Raw genomic sequence first — 18,103 nt, 5'->3', positions numbered from 1 at the left:
AAATTAAGTAAACAATCATGCATAAGAGAGCCACTAAGCATTTTCAATATAGTCTTCTCGACCCCCAAAGGAAAGAAAAGAAAATAAAACTATTTACACGGGAAAGCTCCCAACAAGTTAGAAGAAGAACGAGAAATGTTTTTGGGTTTTCATTTTAATTACTACTACAAGCATGGAAATTAAACTAACTAATTTTTTGGTTTTTCTTAAGGTTTATCAAAACACAAGAAAAAAACTAGAAAAAGAAATTTAAACTAACATGGATAATACAATGAAAGAGTATGAGCACCGACGACTAGTGTGTGAACATGAATGTAAAGTCGGTGAGAAATACGTACTCCCCCAAGCTCAGGCTTTTGGCGTAAGTTGGTCTAATACAAAGGACCGCCGCTACTCTCCCCAGTGTACTGGGAGGTGTAATCAGGATACCGCTGGCTGGTCATCTCCGGACCCCACTGGAAAGATGATGCACGATAAGAGTCCAGTGCAGGTTCTGGCTCAGGTTCAGGTTCAGGTGTGGACCCTTGGGCTCGATGAGCATACACCGCCTCTGGCGTGACAAGAAAATTTTCTGCAAACAAATCAAACAACAGAGGCGCGGGCAAAATAATAGTCTCATTGTGTTTCTTATTAAATCTAAGGTTATACAAGAGCATCTTCTCTTTGTTGTCAACAATAAACGTGTGGGCTACCATACTTTTGTAATCTAAAATGTGAGGAGGCAACTTTATCTCCTCTTTCTCATAGTGCCTAATACGTATCTGAAAATGTCTAGCAAGACGTGAAGCATAGATACCTCCAAATATGGGGCCTTTTGTACAATTCAGGCCTAGCCGTTTAGCAATGACGGCACCCATACTAAAACTATTATCTCCAAGCAAGGCATGTTGAAGAAGGATAATATCAGGAACACTAAAATTTCCACTATTTCCACGACCAATCAAGCATCTACTAGCAAATATGGCAAAGTAGCGTAAAATAGGAAAATGTATGCTAGAGATTTTCGCCTCGGAACCCTTCTTTGGCTCCTCTATAACTATAGTGTTAACAAAGCCATCCACATCTTTACGATGGGGTTCCTCTAATTCTCCCTCATAGGGTATCCTACATACCGCGCAAAAATTACGTAAAGTCATTTCTCTGAATTCATCATGTAAATGAAATGATACTGAAGGCGGTGACTTCTTAGGATAATAATAAATTTTTTGCATGAAAGTATTGGAGAAAGAGATACTGATCGATCCGGTCGTGGAGGAAACCAGTGAGGCCTGCATTCTCGATCAAAGAATAAAAATCTTCATGAATTCCAGCTTCTTTCAAGAAATCATCGCATGGCCATTCACACGACCGTACTTCCGCTAAGCGAGGGAGATTATACTTGGCTTTTCCCTTCTCTTCAGCTTGTTTTTCCTGAGAGCCCTGGCTAGAAGAGCCCCTCAAAAGTTTCCTTAACATTTTCTAAAAATTTCTGAAATTTTAGTAACTTCAAAATAAAAGTGAATAAAACTAAACAAGATTGATAGCAACTACTCCTACAAGTGCCTAGAGCCTATATCATGCATTAGAATTGCTTGGGACCTCATAAATTTAACATGCAAGCTCAAGAACATGGTCACCTATGCAGCAAAAATTTGCAATGAATGAAGCACTAGAACAAAAACTAATTGGACCAATGGAGGAGTCACATACCAAGCAACAATGTCCCAAAGCAGTTTTGTGAATGGAGCTTTGAGCAAGGAGATAGAAAATCACAGCAAAATGAGCTAGAACTCGTGCTTGAGCTGGATGGGGATTTTTTTTTGGGTAGAAGATGGAGTGTGTGGGTGCTGGCATAAGTGGAGAGGGGCCACGAGGGGCCCACGAGATAGGGGGCGCGCCCAGGTGGGGTGGGCGCGCACTCCACTCTCGTAGCCTGGTGCTTGCCCCTTCTACAGTGATTTCAGTGCCTAAAATCCTCAAATATTCCATAAAAATCATACTAAATTTGCAGGGCACTTGGAGCACTTTTATTTTCGAGATATTTTTTAATGCATGAATAATTCAGAAAACAGACAGATAATACTATTTTTGCTTTATTTATTCTAAATAACAGAAAGTAAAAAAAAGGTACAGAAGGTTGTGCCTTCTAGTTTCATCCATCTCATGATCATCAAAATGAATCCACTAACAAGGTTGATCAAGTCTTGTAAACAAACTCATTCCGAATAACACGGAACCGGAGAAATTTCGAATGACACTAAGTTACCTCAACAGGGATATGAAAATCCCCAACAATAAGAATATCATACTTTTTCTTGACAGTAGGGAGAGGAAATTCAAAACATCCAATAATGATAGTTGGAACTTTTCCAATAGAATTGTTGCTATGAACTTGAGATTGTTTCCTCAGAAAGTGTACCGTATGCTCATTACCATTAACATGAAAAGTGACATTGCCCTTGTTGCAATCAATAACAGCCCCTGCAGTGTTCAAAAAGGGTCTACCAAGGATAATAGACATACTATCGTCCTCGGGAATATCAAGAATAACAAAGTCCGTTAAGATAGTGACATTTGCAACCACAACAGGCACATCCTCACAAATACCGACAGGTATAGCGGTTGATTTATCAGCCATTTGCAAAGATATTTCAGTAGGTGTCAACTTATTCAATTCAAGTCTACGATATAAAGAGAGAGGCATAACACTAACACCGGCTCCAAGATCACATAAAGCAGTTCTAACATAATTCCTTTTAATGGAGCATGGTATAGTTGGTACCCCCGGATCTCCAAGTTTCTTTGGTATTCCACCCTTAAAAGTGTAATTAGCAAGCAAGGTGGAAATTTCATCTTTCGGTATCTTTATTTTATTTGTAATGATATCCTTCATATACTTAGCATAAGGATTTACTTTAAGCATATCAGTTAAGCGCATACGTAAGAAAATAGGTCTAATCATTTTAGCAAAGCGCTCAAAATCCTCCTCATCCTTTGTCTTGGATGGTTTAGGAGGAAAGGGCATGGGTTTATGAACCCATGGTTCTCTTTCTCTACCGTGCTTCCTAGAAACAAAATATCTCTTATCATAATTTTGATTCTTTGATTGTGGCTTATCAAGATCAACAGCAGGTTCAATCTCTACTTCATTGTTTTTGCTAGGTTGAGCATCAACATGAACATTATCATTAACATTATCACTAGGTTCATGTTCATCACATGATTGTGTTTCAGCATCAGAAACAGAAATATCATTGGGATTGTCAGGTGTGTCTATAGTAGGTTCACTAGAAGCATGCAAAGTCCTATCGTTTTTCTTTTCTTCTTTTTAGAAGAACTAGGTGCCTCTAAATTATTTCTCTGAGAATCTTGCTCGGTTCTCTTAGGGTGGCCTTCAGGATACAAAGGTTCCTGAGTCATTCTACCAGTTCTAGTAGCCACTTTAACAGCAAAGTCATTTTTATTATTTAATTCATCAAGCAAATCATTTTGAGCTTTAAGTACTTGCTCAGCTTGAGTAGCAACCATAGAAGTATATTTGCTAATGAGTTTGAGTTCACCCTTAACTCTAGCCATATTATCGCTCACGCGTCCTATCTCGAAAGCATTATTCTTTAACTCTCTACCAACATAAGCATTAAAACTTTCTTGCCTAGCCATAAAATCATCAAATTCATCTAAGCATGCGCTATGAAATTTAGTAGAGGGGATTTCAACTTTATCATATCTATAGAGAGAATTTACCTTTACTACCTGTGTCGGGTTATCAAGACAATGTGGTTCTTCAACAGGCGGTATATTAAGACCATGTATTTCTTCAATAGGAGGTAAATTCTTAACATCTTCAGCTTTAATACCTTTTTCTTTCATTGATTTCTTTGCCTCTTGCATATCTTCAGGACTGAGAAATAAAACACCTCTCTTCTTTGGAGAGGGTTTAGGAATAGGTTCAGGACTTGGCTCAATTGGTTCAGGAATTGCCTCAGGAATTGGCTCAGGAAGAGTCCAATTACTTTCATTAGTCAACATATTATTCAATAGTAATTCAGCTTCGTCGACTGTTCTTTCCCTGAAAACACAACCAACACAGCTATCCAAATAGTCCTTGGAAGCATCGGTTAGTCCATTATAAAAGATATCAAGTATTTCATTTTTCTTAAGAGGATGATCAGGCAAAGCATTAAGTAATCGGAGAAGCCTCCCCCAAGCTTGTGGGAGACTCTCTTCTTTGATTTGCGCAAAATTATATATTTCCCGCAAGGCAGCTTGTTTCTTATGAGCAGGGAAATATTTAGCAGAGAAGTAATAAATCATATCCTGGGGACTGCGCACACAACCAGGAGCAAGAGAATTATACCAAGTCTTAGCATCACCCTTTAATGAGAACGGAAATATCTTAAGGATATAATAATAGCGAGATTTATCATCATGAGTAAACAGGGTAGCTATATCATTCAACTTGGTAAGATGTGCCACGACAGTTTCAGATTCAAGGCCATAAAAAGGATCAGATTCAACCAAAGTAATAATTTCAGGATCAACAAAGAATTCATAATCCTTATCAGTAACACAGATAGGTGAAGTAGCAAAAGCAGGGTCAGGTTTCATTTTAGCATTAAGAAACTGCTGCTTCCATTTAGCTAATAATTTCTTAAGATCATATCTATCATTGCAAGCAAAGATAGCTCTAGCAGCTTCTTCATTCATAACATAACCCTCAGGGACAACAGGAAATTCATAATCATTGGGAGAATTTTCATCATCACTATCATCAATAATAGCATCTTCAATAATTTCATTCCCCCTAACTCTAGCAAGTTGTTCATCAAGAAATTCACCTAATGGCAAAGTAGTATCACACACGGAAGTAGTTTCATCATAAGTATCATGCAAAGTAGAAGTGGCATCATCAATAAACATGCGACATATTAGAGTTCATAGCAGTAGCAGGTTTAGGCGTCGCAAGCTTACCCAAAACAGAAGGAGAATCTAGTGCAGAGCTAGATGGTAGTTCCTTACCTCCCCTCGTAGTTGAGGGATAGATCGTAGTTTTCGCGTCTTTCAAGTTCTTCATAGTGATCAACAGATATAAATCCCAAATGACTCAGAGAATAGAGCTATGCTCCCCGGCAACGGCGCCAGAAATTAGTCTTGATAACCCACAAGTGTAGGGGATCGCAACAGCTTTCGAGGGTAAAGTATTCAACCCAAATTTATTGATTCGACACAAGGGGAGCCAAAGAATATTCTTGAGTATTTGCAGTTGAATTGTCAATTCAACCACACCTGGATAACTTAGTATCTGCAGCAGAGTATTTAGTAGCAAAGTAGTATGATAATAAAGGTAATAGTATCAAAAGTAATATTTTTGGGTTTTGTAGTAATTGTAACAGTAGCAACAAAAAAGTAAATAAGCGAAACACAAGATGTGAAAAGCTCGTGGGCAATGGATCAGTGATGGATAATTATGCCGGATGCGATTCCTCATGTAATAGCTATAACATAGGATGACACAGAACTAGCTCCAGTTCATCAATGTAATGTAGGCATGTATTCCGTATATAGTCATACGTGCTTATGGAAAAGAACTTGCATGACATATTTTGTCCTACCCTCCCGTGGCAGCGGGGTCCTAGCAGAAACTAAGGGATATTAAGGCCTCCTTTTAATAGAGAACCGGAACAAAGCATTAGCACATAGTGAATACATGAACTCTTCAAACTATGGTCATCACCGAGAAGTATCCCGATTATTGTCACTTCAGGGTTGTCGGATCATAACACATAATAGGTGACTATGGACTTGCAAGATAGGATCAAGAACACACATATATTCAGGAAAACATAATAGGTTCAGATCTGAAATCATGGCACTCGGGCCCTAGTGACAAGCATGAAGCATAGCAAAGTCATAGCAACATCAATCTCAGAACATAGTGGATACTAGGGATCAAACCCTAACAAAACTAACTTGATTACATGGTAAATCTCATCCAACCCATCGTCGTCCAGCAAGCCTACGATGGAATTACTCATGCACGGCGGTGAGCATCATGAAATGTGTGATGGAGGATGGTTGATGATGACGACGGCGACGAATCCCCCTCTCCGGAGCCCCGAACAGACTCCTGATCAACCCTTCCGAGAGAGATTAGGGCATGGCGGCGGCTCCGTATCGTAAAACGCGATGAAAATTTCTCTCTCGTTTTTTCTCTCCGAACGTGAATATATGGAGTTGGAGTTGAGGTCGGTGGAGGTCCAGGGGGGCCACGAGACAGGGGGGCGCGCCCCCCACCCTCATGGACAGGGTGTGGGCCCCCTGGTCTTGATTCTTTCGCCAGTATTTTTTATATTTTCCAAAAGGTGCCTCCGTGGATTTTCAGGACATTCCGAGAACTTTTCTTTTCTACACATAAAACAACATCATGGTAGTTCTGCTGAAAACAGCGTCAGTCCGGGTTAGTTTCATTCAAATCATGCAAGTTAGAGTCCAAAACAAGGGCAAAAGTGTTTGGAAAAGTAGATACGTTGGAGACGTATCAGCGCACCCTAGGGGGGCGCCCCCACCCTCGTGGACAGGGTGTGGCCCCCCTGGTACTGATTCTTTTGCCAATATTTTTTATTAATTCCAAAAAGTTGCTCCATGTATTTTCCAGGTCATTCCGAGAACTTTTATTTCTGCACAAAAATAACACCATGGCAGTTCTGCTAAAAACAACATCAGTCCAGGTTAGTTCCATTCAAATCATGCAAGTTAGAGTCCAAAACAAGGGCAAAAGTGTTTGGCAAAGTAGATACGACGGAGACGTATCAGTCCTCCGCGGGCTCTTTATCGATCCACAGTCGCCGGTCCCCCTATCCGCCCTCCACCGCGCCCCTACGCCGGTTTGAGGACTTCTCCGTCCTCCCTCGGACCCAGCAGCCGACGAGGTCCTACCTCGGGGTCCGGCAGCGGTGGTGGGGGACGTGGGTCGCCGAGATTACAGATCGGGAGACACACACCCGCCGTGGCTTGGTAGCTTCCACACGGCCAAGCTCGCGGCCATGGAGTATGACCGCTGGCAGGTCGTCTACCACGGCACGGCGGCTAGGCTCAATTTCCCCTTGGCACACGTCTGGTCCACCTAATTCCGCCGGAGCCAGGGGTGGTGAGCTCGGCTATGGCGCCGGAGGTCCGTGAGGCGTGGGAGCACCTTCAGGACGAGGCTGCTGACGAGGCCTACATGCAAGAGCTCCGCCGGCAGCACCCGGGCTCGTGGAGGCGGAGCGGGCGATCTTGCTAGCATGGAGGGCGGCGAGGTTATCGCGCTCTCCACTGATGACGAGGTCGAAGGCAGCAAGGACGGCAGCACGGAGGGCGTCCAAGTGGGTGATGACCCACAAGTATAGGGGATGTATTGTAGTCCTTTCGATAAGTAAGAGTGTCGAACCCAACGAGGAGCAGAAGGAAATGACAAGTGGTTTTCAGCAAGGTATTCTTTGCAAGCACTGAAATTATCGGTAACAGATAGTTTTGTGATAAGGTAATTTGTAACAGGTAACAAGTAACAAAAGTAAACAAGGTGCAGCAAGGTGGCCCAATCCTTTTTGTAGCAAAGGATAAGCCTGGACAAACTCTTATATAAAGGAAAGCGCTCCCGAGGATACATGGGAATTATCGTCAAGCTAGTTTTCATCATGCTCATATGATTCGCGTTCGTTACTTTGATAATTTGATATGTGGATGGACCGGCGCTTGGGTACTGCCCTTCCTTGGACAAGCATCCCACTTATGATTAACCCCTCTCGCAAGCATCCGCAACTACGAAAGAAGAATTAAGGTAAACCTAACATAGCATGAAACATATGGATCCAAATCAGCCCCTTACGAAGCAACGCATAAACTAGGGTTTAAGCTTCTGTCACTCTAGCAACCCATCATCTACTTATTACTTCCCAATGCCTTCCTCTAGGCCCAAACAATGGTGAAGCATCATGTAGTCGACGTTCACATAACACCACTAGAGGAGAGACAACATACATCTCATCAAAATATCGAACGAATACCAAATTCACAAGACTACTTATAACAAGACTTCTCCCATGTCCTCAGGAACAAATGTAACTACTCTCAAATCATATTCATTTTCATGATTAGAGGGGTATTAATATTCATAAAGGATATGAACATATGATCTTCCACTGAATAAACCAACTAGCATCAACTACAAGGAGTAATACACACTACTAGCAACCCATAGGTACCAATCTAAGGTTTTGAGACAAAGATCGGATACAAGAGATGAACTATGGTTTGAGAGGAGATGGTGCTGGTGAAGATGTTGATGGAGATTGACCCCCTCTCGATGAGAGGATCGATGGTGATGCCGATGGTGACAATTTCCCCCTCCCGGAGGGATGTTTCCCCGGTAGAACAGCTCCTCCGGACCCCTAGATTGGTTCCGCCAAGGTTCCGCCTCGAGACGGCGGCGCTTAGTCCTGAAAGCCTCCTTATGATTTTTTCCAAGGCAAAAGACAGCTTATACCAGAATATGGGCATCGGGGGGCTTCCAGGTGGCCCACGAGGCAGGGGGCGTCCCAGAGGGGTAGGGCGCGCCCCCCACCCTCGTGGACAGTGGGTGGCCCCCCTCTGGTGCTTTCTTCGCCCAATATTTTTAATATATTCCAAAACTGACTTTCGTGGAGTTTCAGGACTTCTGGAGTTGCGCAGAATAAGTCTCCAATATTTGCTCCTTTTCCAGCCCAGAATCCAGCTGTTGGCATTCCCCCTCTTCATGTAAAACCTTGTAAACTAAGAGAGAAAAGGCATAAGTATTGTGACATAATGTGTAGTAACAGCCCATATTGCAAAAAATATCGATATAAAAGCATGATGCAAAATGGACGTATCAACTCCCCCAAGCTTAGACCTCGTTTGTCCTCAAGCGGAAGCCAAAATCGAGAAATATGTCCACATGTTTAGAGATAGAGGTGTCGATAAAATAAAATATGGACATGAGGGCATCATGATCATTCTTAGAACAACAATATATATTGTCATATGATTTCTTATGCTAAAGTAACAATCTATTCACAATGTCAAGTATGAATTAGAAACTTCATTGAAAACTAGCAAACTATAATCTCAGTCATTGAAGCAATTGCAATTTATCATAACACCAGAAAGAGTCAATATAAGAGCTTTTCAGCAAGTCCACATACTCAACTATCATTTAATCTTTCACAATTGCTAACACTCACGCGATACTTATGGGTATGAAGTTTCAATCGGACATAGAGAAAGATAGGGGCTTATAGTTTCGCCTCCCAACCTTTTACCTCAAGGGTAATGTCAACAATAATGTTTTATGAAAACCTACATCCAATTGGATATATATCAGGATCTTTCCAACACATGGTGCTTGCCAAAGGATAAAATGTAAAAAAGGAAAGGTGAAGATCACCATGACTCCTGTATAAGGTAGAAGACAAAAAGGAAGCAGAGGTTGTCATGCGCTTTTATGGTTGGATGCACAAAATCTTAATGCAAAAGAACGTCACTTTATATTGCCACTTGTGATAGGGAACTTTATTATGCAGTTCGTCGCTTTTATTTCTTCCATATCACAAGCTCGTATAAAGCTTATTTTCTCCACACTAATAGATCATACATATTTAGAGAGCAATTTTTATTGCTTGAGACAATGACAACTTACTTGAAGGATCTTACTCAATCCATAGGTAGGTATGGTGGACTCTCATGGCAAAACTGGGTTTAGGATGTTTGGAAGCACAAGTAGTATCTCTACTTGGTGCAAAGAATTTGGCTAGCATGAGGGGGAAAGGCAAGCTCAACATGTTGGATGATCCATGACAATATAATTTATTTCGGATATAAGAAAACATAACCCCTTACGTTGTCTTCCTTGTCCAACATCAACTTTTTAGCATGTCATATTTTAATGAGTGCTCACAATCATAAAAGATGTCCAAGATAGTATATTTATATGTGAAACCTCTCTTTCTTTATTACTTCCTATTAATTGCAACGATGCTATGTTTGTCAACACTCAACAACTTTTATTCATCATACTCTTTATATGTGAAGTCATCACTCTCCATAAGATCAATATGATCTCTTTGTTTTTTTTATTCTTTCTTTTTCTTTTATTCCCTCAAGATCATAGCAAGATAGCAAAGCCCTCGAATCATAACTAATCTTTATTATATATAGCTCACGGACTCGATTACATAGATAGGGATCAACACAAAACTCAAAGCTAGATCATACTAAACTTTATTCTACTAGATCAAGATACAACCAAAAGGATCAAACTAAGAAAAACGATAAAGATAGAAGTGTGATGGTGATACGATATCGGGGCACCTCCCCCAAGCTTGGCAGTTGCCAAGGGGAGTGCCCATACCCATGTGTTTATGTATCTTCGGAGGTGGTGGTGATGGAGTTATTGATGATGTAGACTTCTTCCTTAATTTGCGCTTGAGGATAGAATTTTGCTCCCTTAGGTCATCGATCTCTTGCTCAAGGCTTAATATCTTTTTGCATAATTCCTGTTTGTTCTCCTGCAAGAGACGAAAAGGGATAAACTCGATCTTGGGTTTCTTTGCTCTATCTGGGAGGCTTGACTTTTTAAACTCCACGTGCATGTCCCCAGGTTGAGGTAGTGGGACTTCATCTTCATCTGAGCTCGTCTCCTCCTTTCCCTTAGGGTCATAGTCTTGTTCTTCCTCCGTGGTCCAACCACAATGCTCCAAGTCCCCGTAGACCTTGGGGTCTGCAAGGTAATCAGCCACATAGATTTCTCCATCCGAATCCTGGGATGACATATTGCTCTAATCTGCGGCAGAAACAACTCAAAACAAAAACAAAAGATTTCATTGTGGTACGGTGGTCAAAACCTTTGGGAGATTATATAATGAATTTTACCGTCCAAAAGAAGTATCGTGCAAGAAAACGGAGTCCGAAGGGCACACGAGGTGACCACGAGGCAGGGGGCGCGCCCAGGGGGGTAGGGCACGCCCTCCACCCTCGTGGACGCCTCGTGTCCTTTCCGGACTATTTCTTAATTTCCTATTTTCTTAAATATTCCAAAACAGAGAAAAATTGCTATTAGAACTGTTTTGGAGTCGGTTTACTTACCGTACCACATACCTATTCCTTTTTGGAGTCTGAAACATTCTGGAAAGTGTCCCTTATGTAGTCCTCTGGGGTTACGGTATCAATAACATTGGTTTCAACATTTATGGGATTAGCTGAGATATAATGTTTGATTCTTTGACCGTTCACCACCGTCGGATTTGTGCCTTCGAAGTTGTTGATTTTTATGGCACCGAAACGATAGACCTCCTCGATAATGTAAGGACCTTCCCATTTAGAGAGAAGTTTTCCTGCAAAAAATCTAAAACCAGAGTTGTATAGCAAAGCATAATCACCTACATTAAACTCACGCTTTTGTATCCTTTTGTCATGCCATCTTTTAACTTTTTCTTTAAACAGTTTGGCATTCTCATAGGCATGGGTTCTCCATTCATCAAGTGAGCTAATGTCAATTAGCCTCTTCTCACTGGCAAGTTTGAAATCATAATTGAGCTCTTTAATGGCCGAATATGCCTTATGTTCTAGTTCGAGAGGTAAGTGACATGCTTTTCCATAAACCATTTTATACGGAGACATACCCATAGGATTTTTATATGAAGTTATATAGGCCCATAATGCATCATCAAGTTTCTTGGATTCTAGATATATTAACAGTCTTTTGCAAAATTAGTTTAAGCTCTCTATTACTTATTCTACTTGACCGCTAGACTGTGGATGGTATGGAGAGGCAATTCTATGATTAACATCATACTTAGCAAGCATCTTACGAAAAGCACCATGAATAAAATGTGAACCACCATTAGTCATTAAATATCTAGGGACTCCAAACCTCGGAAAAATAACTTCTTTAAGCATCTTAATAGAGGTGTTATGATCAGCCCTACTAGTTGGAATAGCTTCTACCCACTTAGTAACGTAATCAACAGCGACTAAAATATGTGTATACCCATTAGAGGAAGGAAAAGGTCCTATATAATCGAAGCCCCAAACATCAAATGGTTCGATAACAAGTGAATAGTTCATAGGCATTTCTTGATGTCTACTAATATTACCAATTCTTTGACATTCATCGCAAGACAAGAAAAACTTACGGGCATCTTTGAAGAGAGTAGGCCAATAAAAACCGGAATGTGATACCTTATGTGCAGTTCTATCTCCAGCGTGGTGCCCTGCATAAGCCTCGGAGTGACACTTGCGTAGGATCTGTTCATGTTCATGCTCAGGTACACAACGTCTAATAACACCATCTACTCCTTTATAAAGGTGTGGGTCATCCCAGAAGTAATGTCTTAAATCATAGAAAACTTTTTATTTTGCTGGTATGTGAAACTAGGTGGTATAAATTTAGCAACAATGTAATTAGCATAATCAGCATACCATGGAGCAGTACGAGAAGCATTTATGACAGCTAATTGTTCATCAGGAAAGCTATCATCAATAGGTAGTGGGTCATCAAGAACATTCTATAACCTAGACAAGTTGTCTGCCACGGGGTTCTCAGCTCCCTTTCTATCAATAATATGCAAATCAAATTCTTGTAGCAAGAGAACCCATCTAATAAGTCTAGGTTTAGCATCTTTCTTTTCCATAAGGTATTTAATAGTAGCATGATCAGTGTGAACAGTTACTTTGGAATCAACAATATAAGGTCTAAACTTATCACAAGCAAATATAACTTCTAAAAATTCTTTTTCAGTAGTAGCATAATTTCTCTGGGCACTGTATAGAGTTTTACTAGCATATTGGATAACAATTAATTTCTTATCAACTCTTTGTCCTAGAAAAGCACCTACAACATAATCACTAGCATCACACATGATTTCGAACGGTAAATTCCAATCAGGAGGCTGAACAATAGGTGCAGAAATCAAGGCTTTCTTAAGTATTTCAAATGCTTCTACACAATCATCATCAAAGACAAAAGGAACATCTTTTTGTAAGAGATTAGTCAGAGGCCTAGAAATTTTAGAGAAGTCTTTAATGAACCTCCTATAAAAACCGGCATGACCAAGGAAACTTCTTATACCTTTGATGTCCTTAGGACACGGCATCTTTTCAATAGCATCAACTTTAGCTTTATCAACTTCAATACCTCTTTCATAAATTTTATGCCCCAAGACAATACCTTCATTAACCATAAAGTGGCACTTCTCCCAATTCAAGACAAGATTAGTTTCTTCGCATCTCTGCAAGACTCGATCAAGGTTGCTTAAGAAATCATCAAAAGAGGTTCCATACACAGAGAAATCATCCATGAAAACCTCAACAATCTTTTCACAAAAGTCAGAGAATATAGCAGTCATACATCTTTGAAAGGTAGCAGGTGCATTACATAAACCAAAATGCATATGTCTATAAGCAAAGGTACCGAAAGGGCAAGTAAAAGTGGTATTTTCCTGATCCTCTTTTGACACAGATATTTGAGAGAAACTAGACTAACCATCTAGAAAGCAAAAACGTGTATGTTTGGGTAATCTTTCTAGCATTTGATCAATAAAAGGTAAAGGGTAATGATCTTTTCTAGTAGCTTTATTTAATTTGCGGAAATCAATTACCATTCTATAACATGTAACTATTCTTTGTGGGATCAATTCATCTTTATCATTAGGAACAACAGTAATACCTCCCTTCTTAGGGACACAATGGACATGACTTACCCACTGACTATCAGCAACGGGATAAATTATACCTGCCTCCAGAAGCTTTAGTATTTCATTTCATACCACTTCTTTCATCGTAGGATTTAACCGTCGTTGATGATCAACAACCGGTTTAGCGTCTTTATCCACTTTTATTTTGTGTTGGCATAGAGTGGGACTATTTCCCTTAAGATCATCAAGAGTATATCTAATAGCAGCACGGTGCTTTTTCAGAGTTTTCAATAATTTCTCTTCTTCCTGCTCTGAAATGTTAGCACTAATAATAACAAGATATATCTTCTTTTCATCAAGATAAGCATATTTAAGAGTATCAGGTAATGGTTTAAGCTCAAACACGGGGTCGCCCTTGGGTGGAGGAGGATCCCCTAGGATTTCAACATGCAAGTTGTGTTTCAAAATAGGTCCCTATTTAAAGAATACTTCATCTATTTCCCTTCTTTCATTCATAAACATATCATTTCCATGGTCTAGCAAATATTGTTCTAAAGGATAATTAGGAGGCACGGCAATAGAAGCAAGATCAATAATTTCATCTTTACTAGGCAATTCTTTATCATGGGGTTGACTACAGAATTTAGCAAAATTAAAATCATGAGACATATCCCCTAAACCAACAGTAACGATATCCTTTTCACAATCTATCTTAGCATTAACAGTGTTCAAGAAGGGTCTACCAAATATAATGGGACAAAAGTCATCTTGTGGGGAACCAAGAACAAGAAAATCAGTAGGATGTTTAATTTTGCCACACAAGACTTCAACATCTCTAACAATCCCGACTGGTGAAATAGTATCTCTATTGTCAAGATTAATAGTAACATCAATATCTTCTATTTCAGCAGGTGCAATATCATGCATAATTTATTTGTATAAGGAATGAGGTATTGCGCTCGCACTAGCACCCATATCACATAATTCATGATAACAATGATCTCCTATTTTAACAGAAACAACAGGCATGCCAACAATAGGTCTATGTTTACCTTTAGTATCAGGTCTAGCAATTCTAGCAGCTTCATCACATAAGTAAATAACATGCCCATCAATATTATTGACCAAGAGATCTTTAACCATAGCAATAATAGGTTCAACTTTAATTTGCTCAGGGGGTGTAGGTGTTCTAGCATTACTCTTACGAACCACAGTTGAAGCTTTAGCATGATCCTTTATTCTAACAGGGAAAGGTTGTTTCTCAATATAAGCGGTAGGAACAATAGGGTCAACATTATAAGTGATAGTCTTTTCTTCAACTTTAATAGGTTCTACTACTTTTACTTCAATGGGAGGATGATATTTAAACCACTTCTCCTTAGGGAGATCAACATGAGTAGCAAATGATTCGTAGAAAGAAGCTACTATCTCAGAGTCAAGTCCATATTTAGTGCTAAATTCATGAAAAGCTTCGGTATCCATAAAATATTTAACACAATCAAACTTAGGTGTTATACCTGACTCATTACCTTCCCCGAGTTCCAAATCTTAGAGTTGCGTTTAATTCTTTTCAATAAATCCCATCTAAATTCAATAGTCTTCATCACAAAAGAACCAGTGCAAGAAGTATCGAGCATGGAGCGATTATTAAGAGAAAGCCGAGCATAATTTTTTTGAATAATAATTTCTCTTGAGAGCTCATGATTGAGGCATGAATATAACATTGACTTAAGCCTCCCCCAAGCTTGAGCGATACTTTCTCCTTCGCGAGGCCAAAAATTATATATATAATTGCGATCATGATGAACTAGATGCATAGGATAAAACTTCTAATGAAATTCCAGTTTCAATCGGTTGTAGTTCCATGATCCAATATCATAATATAGCCTAAACCATGTCAATGCCTTTCCCTTCAAACATAAAGGGAATACCTTCTTCTTGATAACATCCTCGGCATACCTGCAAGCTTAAATAATCCACAAACTTCATCCACATAGATTAGGTGCATATCGGGATGTAATGTTCCATCTCCTGTAAAGGGATTAGCTAGCAGTTTCTCTATCATACCCGAAGGCATTTCAAAGTAAACATTTTCTGTAGGTTCAGTAGGTTGAGGAGAAACTCTTTACTCTACTGGTCGGGGTGAAAATACCCCGAACAAGCCCCTCAAAGGATTATTTTCCATAGTAACAAGTGACAGTAAATTTCAGCACACTATATAAATTTTTCCATACCAAATTCCACCTACCAAAGGCGCTTCACTCCTCGGAAACGGCGCCAAAAAAGAGTCTTGATGACCCACAAGTATATGGTATCTATCGTAGTCCTTTTGATAAGTAAGAGTGTCGAACCCAACAAGGAGCAGAGGGAAATGACAAGCGGTTTTCAGTAAGGTATTCTCTGCAAGCACTGAAATTATCGGTAACAAATAGTTTTGTGATAAGGTAATTTGTAACGGGTAACAAGTAACAAAAGTAAACAAGGTGCAGCAAGGTGGACCAATCCTTTTTGTAGCAAAGGAAAAGCCTAGACAAACTCTTATATAAAGGAAAGCGCTCCCGAGGACACATGGGAATTATCATCAAGCTAGTTTTCATCATGCTCATATGATTTGCGTTCGTTACTTTGATAATTTGATATGTGGATGGACCGGTGCTTGGGTACTGCCCTTCCTTGGACAAGCATCCCACTTATGATTAACCCCTCTCGCAAGCATCAGCAACTACGAAAGAAGAATTAAGGTAAACCTAACATAGCATGAATCATATGGATCCAAATCAGCCCCTTACGAAGCGACGCATAAACTAGGGTTTAAGCTTTTGTCACTCTAGCAACCCATCATCTACTTATTACTTACCAATGCCTTCCTCTAGGCCCAAACAACGGTGAAGTGTCATGTAGTCGACGTTCACATAACACCACTAGAGGAGAGACAACATACACCTCATCAAAATATCGAACGAATACCAAATTCACATGACTACTTATAACAAGACTTCTACCATGTCCTTAGGAACAAACGTAACTACTCACAAATCATATTCATGTTCATGATCATAGGGGTATTAATATGTATAAAGGATCTGAACATATGATCTTCCACCGAATAAACCAACTAGCATCAACTACAAGGAGTAATCAACACTACTAGCAACCCACAGGTACCAATCTGAGGTTTTGAGACAAATATCGGATACAAGAGATGAACTAGGGTTTGAGAGGGGATGGTGCTGGTGAAGATGTTGATGGAGATTGACCCCCTCTCGATGAGAGGATCGATGATGATGACGATGGTGACGATTTCCCCCTCCCTGAGGGATGTTTCCCCGGCAGAACAACTCCTCCGGAGCCCTCGATTGGTTCCGCCAAGGTTCTGCCTCGAGATGGCGGCGCTTCGTCCCGAAAGCTTCCTTATGATTTTTTCCAAGGCAAAAGACACCTTATACCAGAAGATGGGCATCGGGGGCTTCCAGGTGGCCCATGAGGTAGGGGCGCGCGCCCAGGGGGATAGGGCGTGCCCCCGCCCTCATTAACAGTGGGAGGCCCCCCTCTGGTGCATTCTTCGCGCAATATTTTTAATATATTCCAAAACTGACTTTCGTGGAGATTCAGGACTTTTGGAGTTGTGCAGAATAGGTCTCTAATATTTGCTCCTTTTCCAGCCTAGAATCCAGCTGCCGGCATTCCCCCTCTTCATGTAATACCTTGTAAAATAAGAGGGAAAAGGCATAAGTATTGTGACATAATGTGTAGTAATATCCCATATTGCAATAAATATCGATATAAAAGCATTATGCAGAATGGACGTATCAGTGGGCGGCGAGGACGAGGAGATCGATGTCGACGAGTGGAGGAGTGCCTTCCCCAACGACCCCAATGATGGCACCGGCCCGGACCCGGCTCGTGTCACACCGTACCTGATGAGAAAGGATTGGCTCGACCTCTACTTCGACTGATAGTAGTTTAGCTTAGTTTAAATTTATGTTTTATGTTTGGTTATGCAAAACTATCTATGTTTATGTTTGAATGCATGCTACTTTCGGTTGAACCGGCTTTGAACTTGATCAAATTGAAGTTTACAATATTAAGTTTAGGGGATCGACTAGAAACGGCCAAAAATTGCACGGCAAGTAGTTGCACATATAGAGCATCACATTGTGAAGAACTGAAATAAACAAGGCATAAGGCCATCTCTAGCCGATCCTTTAAAAGTTAAAGGACTAAAACAATTAGTGTATATGTGCAACTATTTGCCGTGCAATTCAATTTCATCAATAACAGTTTCAACAATACCACTATGAATTACGATATTTGGTTGCTATTAAGGATATTGCAGTTAACATGCCTTTTCATTTTTTAAACAATAACTAGTGTACTTTAGACCTACACAATACCGGTTTGAATGACTATTTGCTTGTTTATAAATGTTATGTGTG

Source organism: Triticum aestivum, chromosome 5B, assembly GCF_018294505.1.
Source record: "Triticum aestivum cultivar Chinese Spring chromosome 5B, IWGSC CS RefSeq v2.1, whole genome shotgun sequence".
NCBI classification, from domain to species: domain Eukaryota; kingdom Viridiplantae; phylum Streptophyta; class Magnoliopsida; order Poales; family Poaceae; genus Triticum; species Triticum aestivum.
The sequence above is the reverse complement of the archived record's forward strand: the minus strand, read 5'-3'. Positions refer to the sequence as shown.